We start from the raw sequence: 9,783 nt of genomic DNA, 5'->3' as shown, positions 1-9,783 counted from the left end.
TGTGCCTGGTTACACCTGCGTTTCTAATTTTGTCTCTAATACCAAATTCATAATCCATAATCCTGCCATCCACATTAATGCCACAATGACGGGTTCTGGGTTCACAGTGCCATGATTTTCAAAGCGCGTCTTTCCCTTGCCCTGTATCTTGCATTTTTCAATGGCTAGTAGCCGTTGTTGCAGATGGTCAGTTTCCAGTCAAAAACACATTTCACAACTTCCAGGACTTTGACGCGGCCAGATATATTTGCATGCCCAAATATCTCAACAGGCTAGACATGGGACCGACACATCCAGCACTTCTCTGCGGTCTCTTCTTTGATAACCACACTCCCGCAAATGTCACACACATTTGCTCAGCCCTTTGTCATGCCCCAATTTTTTCCCAAAAAACTTTTATGCGATGCGTAAAAATCTGGCCTAAAATCATGCAGTCTGAACCACAGATTAATCTCAGTATTTGAATAGCATTTAATATTTTTCGTTGTTTGGCCCATTTTTTGTTTTTCCTTTGATAGCGACAATTGAGTAATCGGACGAGAAGTTGAAGTGCGTGAGCATCACCGGGAGAGCGTGTAGGGGCGGCCGATTGAGAAAGGGTCCACAAGCTCGGATTCGAACTCGTGGGAATGCAAATTTTAATGATTGCTGTTCAGGCCCTGCTGAACACCCGTTCAAGGAACGGAAAAACCGAAAAATGAATGAAATTTGACAGGGCAACAGACAGAATCAGAAACTCCCTCAAATTTAGTCATAGTTCCCAAACAGAACATCAACAAATTTGTAAATGGCCATTAACTGCGTTAATAACGTATGTCTATGTTTATCGTGGTCCATATAATAAATTGAAATCTTGCTAGTCAAGCTTATCCACGACTGTGTACGTAGTGTATGGAATAATGCAGTATGTGTAGTGCACTCGAACGAGCCGGAAGATACACGACTCAAAGGGACGGAGATAAAGTGAAATGTCCGGCCCACTGATACAAACGCTGTAGACCGATCTATCATCCGGGTAGCGTCGCAACCCCTTGACTGCTCCAGTAGAGAGACCTACGCATGTACGAAGTGCTATTGATCTGAAGGAAAGAAGATAGTGTCAGATGAATTAAACAGATCACATGCGCCTGCAGCCCTTCTGTGAAAATAAAGTAGAAGAAAACAGAAAAATCTGATAACCGAACTTAACATAAAAAGGAATATAGGCATATACATTAAATAGAATAATATTTCACCTTCCTCATGTTGGACAGATTAACCAAAACGAAAGAAAAAAATTTACTAAAATTTCCAGGTCCAAACATGTGACACACATTCCAAAGTTTTCGGAAGCCGAAAACGAAACAGCATCAGAGTAACTTTTACATATTGCTATTTTGCCGCCAAAAGCTTTACAGATATTGACTTATTTTGCCTGAGCTTGACAGCTTGCCCTAAAGCCCACCAGCATCTGGATGTGTTTTGGAGAGAAAAGATAATAAACTGTTTTTATAAGGTTTGTTAAACATTTGCCTTAAGTACAGGCTCTTTTTAGCCTTCAGTACTTTCGGAGAAAGTATTTGGGCTTAATAAAAAGCAATGGATGAGAGTGACTACTTCAAAACGAGATCTTATACAAGTGGCTTGTTGTTTTTTCGTCTTTTTTTTGGCCTATATACTCAAAGCTCGCAAACATTTTTAAAATATTTAAAAATACTTTAATGACTTTTAAAATGTTGACATATTTTTTTTTTTTTTTTTATCGTAACCTACATTGTTGGCCACAATCTAGAAAAGATGATGCTGTATTGGCTGACGGAGTATCAGCGGGTTATTGGATAGTTACCAGATCTCTTATTTTTTCCTTTCTTTTATAGAGAGTAAATGATAATAATGGTACTTTAATTATTATCCCGGAGTATAGATTAGCCCAAAGAAAATTGTTTTTAAAAAAATAATGTTATTCAAACCGGTGATTTCACTTCCACCTGAACCGTATTCGGAGCACGGTTAATAATACAGAGGAAACGCAGGGGGTCGACGCAGGAACAGAACGTTAAACTACATTATTCTGCCTTGCCGACGCTGAGACCGATTTAATTTTTTGTTGTTTGTTTTCAAGCCCACTTGCACTGATTGTATATTAAATGAAGTAATGGTTTCTAGCCTTCCCTATTCTGCTGGATTATTTCTCTTTTAGTTAAAAACGAGCGGAGTGGCATTATGGCATCTTTGCCTGAAAAACCAAAGAAACAAAAAACTGAAAATCCAGTGCGTTGATCTCCAAACCACCAACTGCGAGCACTATGAAATGACACCTACATGTTGGAGATTCAATCACACTCCAGATTTGGCAACATTAGTGTACGCCACCCACACATGCACACTGAAAGGAAACTGGCACAAGGTCAAGGGACAGGGAGCACATGATGAAAGGAGAATTACAACATTATGATGATGGATGAAGCATAGAGAGAAAACAGGAAAGAGAGCTAGAAGAGAGGATGTAAGTTGATAAGACTGCAGGTTTGGGTGGGGAGGTGCCAGCGTGCTCCGATCTCATCTGCTATGGCTCGGACAGGAGTAACCTGACACAAATCGTCAACCTGTCTGGTTCTAACATTTAGTCTCTCAAACCACACTAGGTCTGTCTGCAGGGGTAGAACTGAAAATGGAACAGCAGCGGTAGGAGTCTGTGTCCCAGTTTCCTCAGCACATCTATCTTCCTATAAAATCATGGGTTATGTTCATGTTTCAGACACACCCTCAGCAAGAGTTTGTGAAAAACGAGACAAATCAACCAAGGAGAATTACTCTGTCTGTAGGGATTAAATGGACAAAAACCTGTTCTCTAGATAAAGAGGAGAAGTTGGAAGGGACTCCTCAGTCTTTCTCTCTCTTATTCTCTCGCTCTTGCCTGGAAATGAAAATAGTGCGCCGCATATGGTGTAGATGCTATCAGACCACCGCGCAGAGCACTGATAAAGAGCAAGTGGGAGTCAGTTATCTCTCCCATTGGGAGGGGCAGCTTATCCTTGTGTTATCCTAATGTGAACGGATCAATGCAAGCGTACAGTACACACAGACACAAGATGTTTTGTTTAATCTCAAATAGTTTAGGAAATTTCCATTGACTGTCTATTGATTGTATATAGTTAAAAGAGACTTTCTATTCCCTAAGAACCATGACTTCTCGCTCACAAAATATGATTTTCATTTTTCAATTAAAAATAATATTCAGTATCCTATTTTGCCTATTGTCTCCTTGAGGAGGTTAGGCCACTTGGGGACTTCAAAGACAATCAGACATGTATGTTTTCTCTTGTACTGGTTTGATCAAAATTAATTTAGCAAATACCGACATACGGTTTGAGTGTTGGGTTGGTGGGGGGGTGGGTGTGTGTGGTTGTTGTGTGTGTGTGTCTTTTCTTCCACTTCATTATTCTGCGGCCTGGTGCACTGTTATTATGGTGGAAGACAAGGTTGGCACAATGTATGCGTTAAAATTAACGCCCTTACATCAATTAGACCTTTATCAGATAGATGACATTTTAAAATGAAAACATCGGGATGAACATGCGGCAGTGCGGGATGACTTACATAAAGGTTCTAGAGCATGGTAATTTTCAGAATTCACAACTGTAAAAACTGTTTGAGGGGATTTTTTTTTTATATATAATAGGTTTTCGTCAGATGCAACAAGTGTTATGGTTGTTAAACAACGTTATGATCCATTGAACATGCTGTACTTCATGTACCTGCACTAGTGCCCGTTTTTCATACTGTGTCAAACTTAAAGGTAGTGATACTATGACCTAAGCTCGGTAAAAAAAGTTCACCTACACTCCATTCAAAAGTTTGTGGGTCAGCAGTACTTTTCTTATTTGTGTTTTATTTGAAAGAAAATTTTATATCTTTTATTCAGCATGAATGCAGGCTTTTGAATTGTAATTTCTAAGAATCTTGCAAAAAAAAAAAAAAAAAAAATTATACATTCCATCCAGTAGCATAACTGAGTTCAACATTGATAATAATATACATATTTCGTGAGCATCCAAATCAGCCTATGAGAATGATTTCGTGATGGATCATGTGACACTGAAGACAGAAGTAACAGCTGCTCAAAATTGCCATCACGGGAATAAATTAGATTTTTTATTAATACTTAAATATTGTAAATATGTACTAATCATTTTTGTGTGAGTACTATTTCCTGTATTTTTTCTCAAGACAAATGTGTGAGCATAAAAGTGCTTCTTTTAAACTAAAATAAACAAATAATTAATCCCCAAACATTTAAATGATGAAGAATGTGTTAGTCTCCTATTATATTGGTCATCCGTTGTCGCCATCTCTATAGATTTTACAAGGGTTCCATGATTGCTTGCATCCATCGCAGCCCATGCCCTTCCCATAACACCAACAGCAAGAGATGCACAGATGCCAGTTCCTCTCTGAACCAGTACATGGAAATCACAGGTGTTGTATGTTATAAACATCGTAACATCATTTAGCAAACAGATCCGTCCTTAACGATCTTCCTCCTCTACACGGACAAGCAAAACCTTGGACACTCACAACGCACTAGGGTATTATATAAAATGTCTGACGCCTCATGCAGCCCAGCTCAGCTCCTCCTGGCCTGTTTGTTCCGAGTGGGGGCTTCCAGAAGCTGAGTTTATTTGACCCTCTGACCACTTCCACAATGCTTTATCGCGTCTAGTGTTAGTCATTCCGCTCATTCCATTCTCTCCTCCGCTCCTGGAGACCAGGTCTGAGAGTTTTTTTTATTTTTCTTTTTTTTCTCAGTGCATGGTGTTACCATTTCACGTTGGCATACTGTATGGTATTTCCCCCTTGTTTTTCCTCACAGGCACATAGTGGAAACTTGAAAGCAATAATTGATTATGTTCTCTCTTTGGTTCCCTAAAGGGACAAGAGTTGCTGGCCGACGCCGCTCTACCAGTGATGCCCAGTCAAACCTGGCAGAGTTTGTTCTTGGACCAAGTGCAAAACCGCGTGAGGGGGTGGGCGAGAGAAAATAAAAAACCAGAAAACCGATCAATTCTCTCCCTGATTTATTACACCCGCCACCGATGGTCCCTGAGGGCAGCCAGCGGGTTCACGATATCGCGCCTGACCAGGATGGAGACGGACTGCAGATGAGACAGAGGGATGAAGAGATCTTGTCTAAGCAAGCCCGGGCCGGAGAGTGAAACACTCAAACAGCACTGATGGTGTACTCAAACTTCTTTCGGCTCCGGTAATTCACAGCACTCTTAGCCTAAACCCGAAAAGACCCGACAAGGATAGTATGTAAAATTAGTATGCCCAGGATTAAAGCAATATTAAAGACCACCTTGGTCCAAAGAACAGGGTTCCTAAGCCTTATGCTCCAAAAGGTCTGCTTCTGTTCGCATGGAACTATTCCAACACAACCTATTTCTCAATCAACTTGAAGATGGAATATTCTCCCTTTCAGATATAGAAGAATGGTCAAAACCCAATCTCTCCCTGTCTAAAATATTTCCAGTAACTCCAGCTCTCTTGGATCTATAGGGATTGCGCGTCATCCAGAATGGAAATGGAAATGTCTTTTAAACTGCCCTAAATAAAGAAGTAGAATTTTACTTCACATGTTAAGTTAGGGCCTCCCCTTAAAATTTATGCCCAAAAAGTAATATTTTTCTATATAAAAGAGTAATTGATATTTAATAGTTCTTACCCTATACTATAAAAATGAAAAGATTATAATCTTTTCATTTTATCGTATGTGCCTTTTTTTAAATTCTAAATTTCGGCCAGCACTGCTGTGAAAAAACATGTTCTGCTGAAAGATTACTGGAAACTAAAAAAAGACTGCATGCCATGTAGTATGTTTTGAGTTATCCCAAGCTAATCCACAAGAATCTCTGTGTAGCCAGGCAGGCAGTTCAAGAGTGAGAACAAAGTGCAGAGAAAAAGGACGGCAAGAAACAGAAAACAAGCTCTAATTAATGACCAATTAAAGAGCAAGTGTCATCCACAGGATGTTGGTTTGAAGTGGTCAGCTGTGCTCAACTGCTGTTTTCGTTCTCTGTTTGGATACTCTGAGCTGATTTTGGCTCACACTGCCCACCGACTGCACCTGTGCCCATCCTGCACTTTTCCCATAATGCCTCTGACCACACTAAAAGAGACTAAATCACTTCCAGCTGTGGTGCACATGCGTTTGCAGCCAGCTATTATTTATTTTGCCATCCTCTCTCCCATCCATCCCTCTGTTCTACCTCAGAACTTTCATAAACAACAATGAAGACAATGCGCTAGTGAATGCTGGAGAGTTGAATTGAAAAAAAAGAGAAACAAAGAAATGAAGGTGTAAGAGTGCTAATGTCATGTGCAGTATGTTGCACTCAGCTGAAATGGACCAAAGCTTCTGCTAACGTGAATGAACAACGAAGTCAAAACGGCTTCCATACTCACACGTGTCAATAAATAGATAGCATGTTTCTTTTTTCCGCTTCTCATTTGGGACAGTATCCATGGGAATTACACATTCTTTAATCTTTTGTGTTTCCCTCCCTCCTTGGTCTTTTTTCTCTATTTATTCTTGTTCCAAACCGTAATGAAAATTTGGAATGCAATGCTTGGGTGAAGGGTAGACGTTCCAGCAGTAGACTGGGTTCTCCAAACTTTGTTGTTTGCAAAGGGGTTTCTGTGTTTAATCAACCCATGAGAATCTGGCCCTGGTTACACCTGGTATTAAGATCCGTCTCGGGGGAAAATATCACCGCTCCTTCTCCCAAATATACCTTTTAGGTTTATTCTATATGTAAATCTTAACACTTGTATTTGGCCTCATCCCTGTTTTAAAAATGACTTCCAAAACGGATGATAATACCAAATGTAAATGGAGCCTCTCACAACATCAAAAGAACAACACAAAGATTCCATCTGAGTCGATCGCACACCTACCGCCCCGTGAAAATTCCATTACCAGAAGAGAAAAGCGCTGTGGAAATATGCTTTTGTTTAGAACAATAAATGCTAAAGGGTGTTCACACTTCAACAAATGGAATTCTCACCACTTCTAGCCATCCTTCAAGCTCCCACATACACACACATCCAGGCCTAATGTATGTGCTCTCTCACACTCTGTCGATCAAAGAAATGAATGGCAAAGGAGCAGCCACGAATGAGCCAATTCTGTTTCCTGGCTTGCTCTTGTCCTCGACCGTCCCATCCTTTAATCCCTCTAATCTACTCACATCCCAGTTGTTCTTTCATCCTCTCTATTTCTCACAATGGATGTGCTTAAGGTTTAAGGGAAGGAAATCCTCATTTTTGGCCACCACGCCCAAGAAAAGAGGCAGATGGGTCAGGCACCCGGTTCTCCGAATGTGAGCGTGCCATGGCGCTGCAGCAGCTGGCCTCATTATAACAGCTCCCATGTGTGGGTACATTTACCGTGGGCACATGGAGACAGGCACATCTGCCACCAGCGAGGGCAACACACCGACGTGACATGGCAGTGGAAAAAATGAAGCCAATCAAAACAACACACGCAATATTGAAAATAAAAGGGCCAGCGATGACAAGCCGGGCAGGGGTCGGCTCAGAGCACAGAGTGCTGGCTGGATGTGAAGTGCGATAGATGGAGTGCATTCGTGCTCTTCTGGGTCTGGTTTGATCATGGTCCATTTTGGGATTACCGCACTGGAAGGTGACAAAGATCTGCACAGCATAGAGGCTGAAAATAGACCGTTTAAAAAAAACGTTTAAATAGTATTTCCCAAACCCCCATTAACATCTTTTTCAGGAACCGTCAGGTATTGGTTGTGCAAGTTTAGCAAAACTAAAAAAAATATGTTTTCAGTAATTCCCGCTACAATAAAAAGAAAATAAAAAGAAAAAACTTGGTCACACTTTAAAAAAAAAAAAAAAAAGTCCCAATTCTTTTCTATAACATCTAACTATGACCAACTACAATTAACTACAACTTTTACTCACCAGTAACACCTTAAATCACTGCTCATCAATAGTTAGTATGGTAGTTGTTAAATTTGTAGGTATTTGGAATTTAAATTTAGGATTAGGGATGCAGAATATGGTCATGCAGATATATGTGCTTTAAAAAGTACTAATACACAGCCAATCTGTTAATATTATCAGACAGTTACATAAGCAACTGAGTTCAGTGAGAATTGCTCCCTCTACACAAAGTTTGAACCAAAAATGTAAACTAAAACTAAAGCCTTAACAAAAAAAACACTTTATAAAAAATACTGTTGAATATATTTTGAAACTCTAAATTAAATATATACAAACATTTTTATAACACAAAAACAAATAAAAATGACAAAAATTACTAAATTATTTAGTTATTATTTATTACACAAAATTAATTAAAAACACGCTAAAACTTACATTCACAAACACACAAATAAAAGCTCATTTAAAATATCATTAAATACTATAACGGTATAAAAATAATCTGATTGCGGCCTTATGTCTCACTTGGGACAAAGAGGATTAAGTAAGTAAGTAATATAAATAATACTAAAATAACACACAAAAAAGATATCTAGCTAAACTACTGCTAAAAAAAAGCGGTAGTACTCCTTATTTTACAGTCCTGTTCCTCATGAAACATTCCTATGTACTTAGTTTTAGTACTTACAATTAATTATGTAATAACTAGGTACTCAACCCCTTGAACCCTACCCCTAAAACCGAACCCTACTCCCATGTAGTTACCTTTGTATTACCAGAACTTCTTTTAGATAAATACACTGTAAGTTACACTATAGTACGTTAATGATAAAGCACACGTTGACGTACTGTAAAATAAAAGTGCAAACTAAAAAATGCTATGCTGAGAAAGTTAGCTAGGTTTGCACTAAAATACTTATAGTCATATTTCAAAATATGAAATAAAATAAAAAAAAATAAAATTGTATTTCTTTACATTTCTCCTAGTGTAATCCACAGATTTATTGAGAGAGGGAAAAGAACTGATGTGTGGAGGAAGATGAGAGAAGGTTCTACTCTAGGAGAGGCATTTACTGAACATAAAACTTAAACATTGTAACTGTAAAGAGATGTAAAGGCTTGGTTTCTGTTGTTGGCGATGCTCACAGTGTAGGCAAAGCCCCACCAGACTAGTGACCAGAAACAGAAAGTCTGTATGTATGGTCCCAAGTGATAAATCGAACAGCACAGACTCTCATTTCCAAACTTTCTGCATGAAGCAGGGACTAAATCTTCTGTAGCCTTTAAGCTAGTATATAAATCAATCAGCATCACTGCTTTCATAGACCATTTTCATTACTGTATTTCCTTCAAACACCCAAACAAACAAGTGTGACGGGTCCAAACCACAAAAGAAATTAGTAAGACCAATCACACAAATAAAATAAACACACAATCAAGTACACAAATCAACTGACCACACATGATCGGGTACGAACGTGTTAGCCAGCAGAATGCACGACAGCGTGAAATTCAATCTACCTTTCCAATAACGGAAAAAACTCCCCTCCTCCCATCTCCAGCAAGCTCTGCTGTCAAAACGCTTAACTTTGATCTACAACTCACAGCCGAACTAGACAGCAATCAACCAGTCACCCGTAGAGTGAGAGCGCAGTGGGCGGGAGTGTGAAGTTTAACCCCAGGAGTCTAGCACAACTGCAGCTTCGCTCTGTTCCTTTTCCACACCACAAAATATCTCTAAAGAGGGTTTACTTTTTATTTTAATGGAGGCTGTAAAAAAATTTACGACCCTTAGGACCCTGGAGATAGGAAGCTGTGTTTTAAAAGGGC

The sequence above is a fragment of the Cyprinus carpio genome, chromosome B8 (assembly GCF_018340385.1).
Source record: "Cyprinus carpio isolate SPL01 chromosome B8, ASM1834038v1, whole genome shotgun sequence".
Lineage (NCBI taxonomy): Eukaryota > Metazoa > Chordata > Actinopteri > Cypriniformes > Cyprinidae > Cyprinus > Cyprinus carpio.
The sequence above is the reverse complement of the archived record's forward strand: the minus strand, read 5'-3'. Positions refer to the sequence as shown.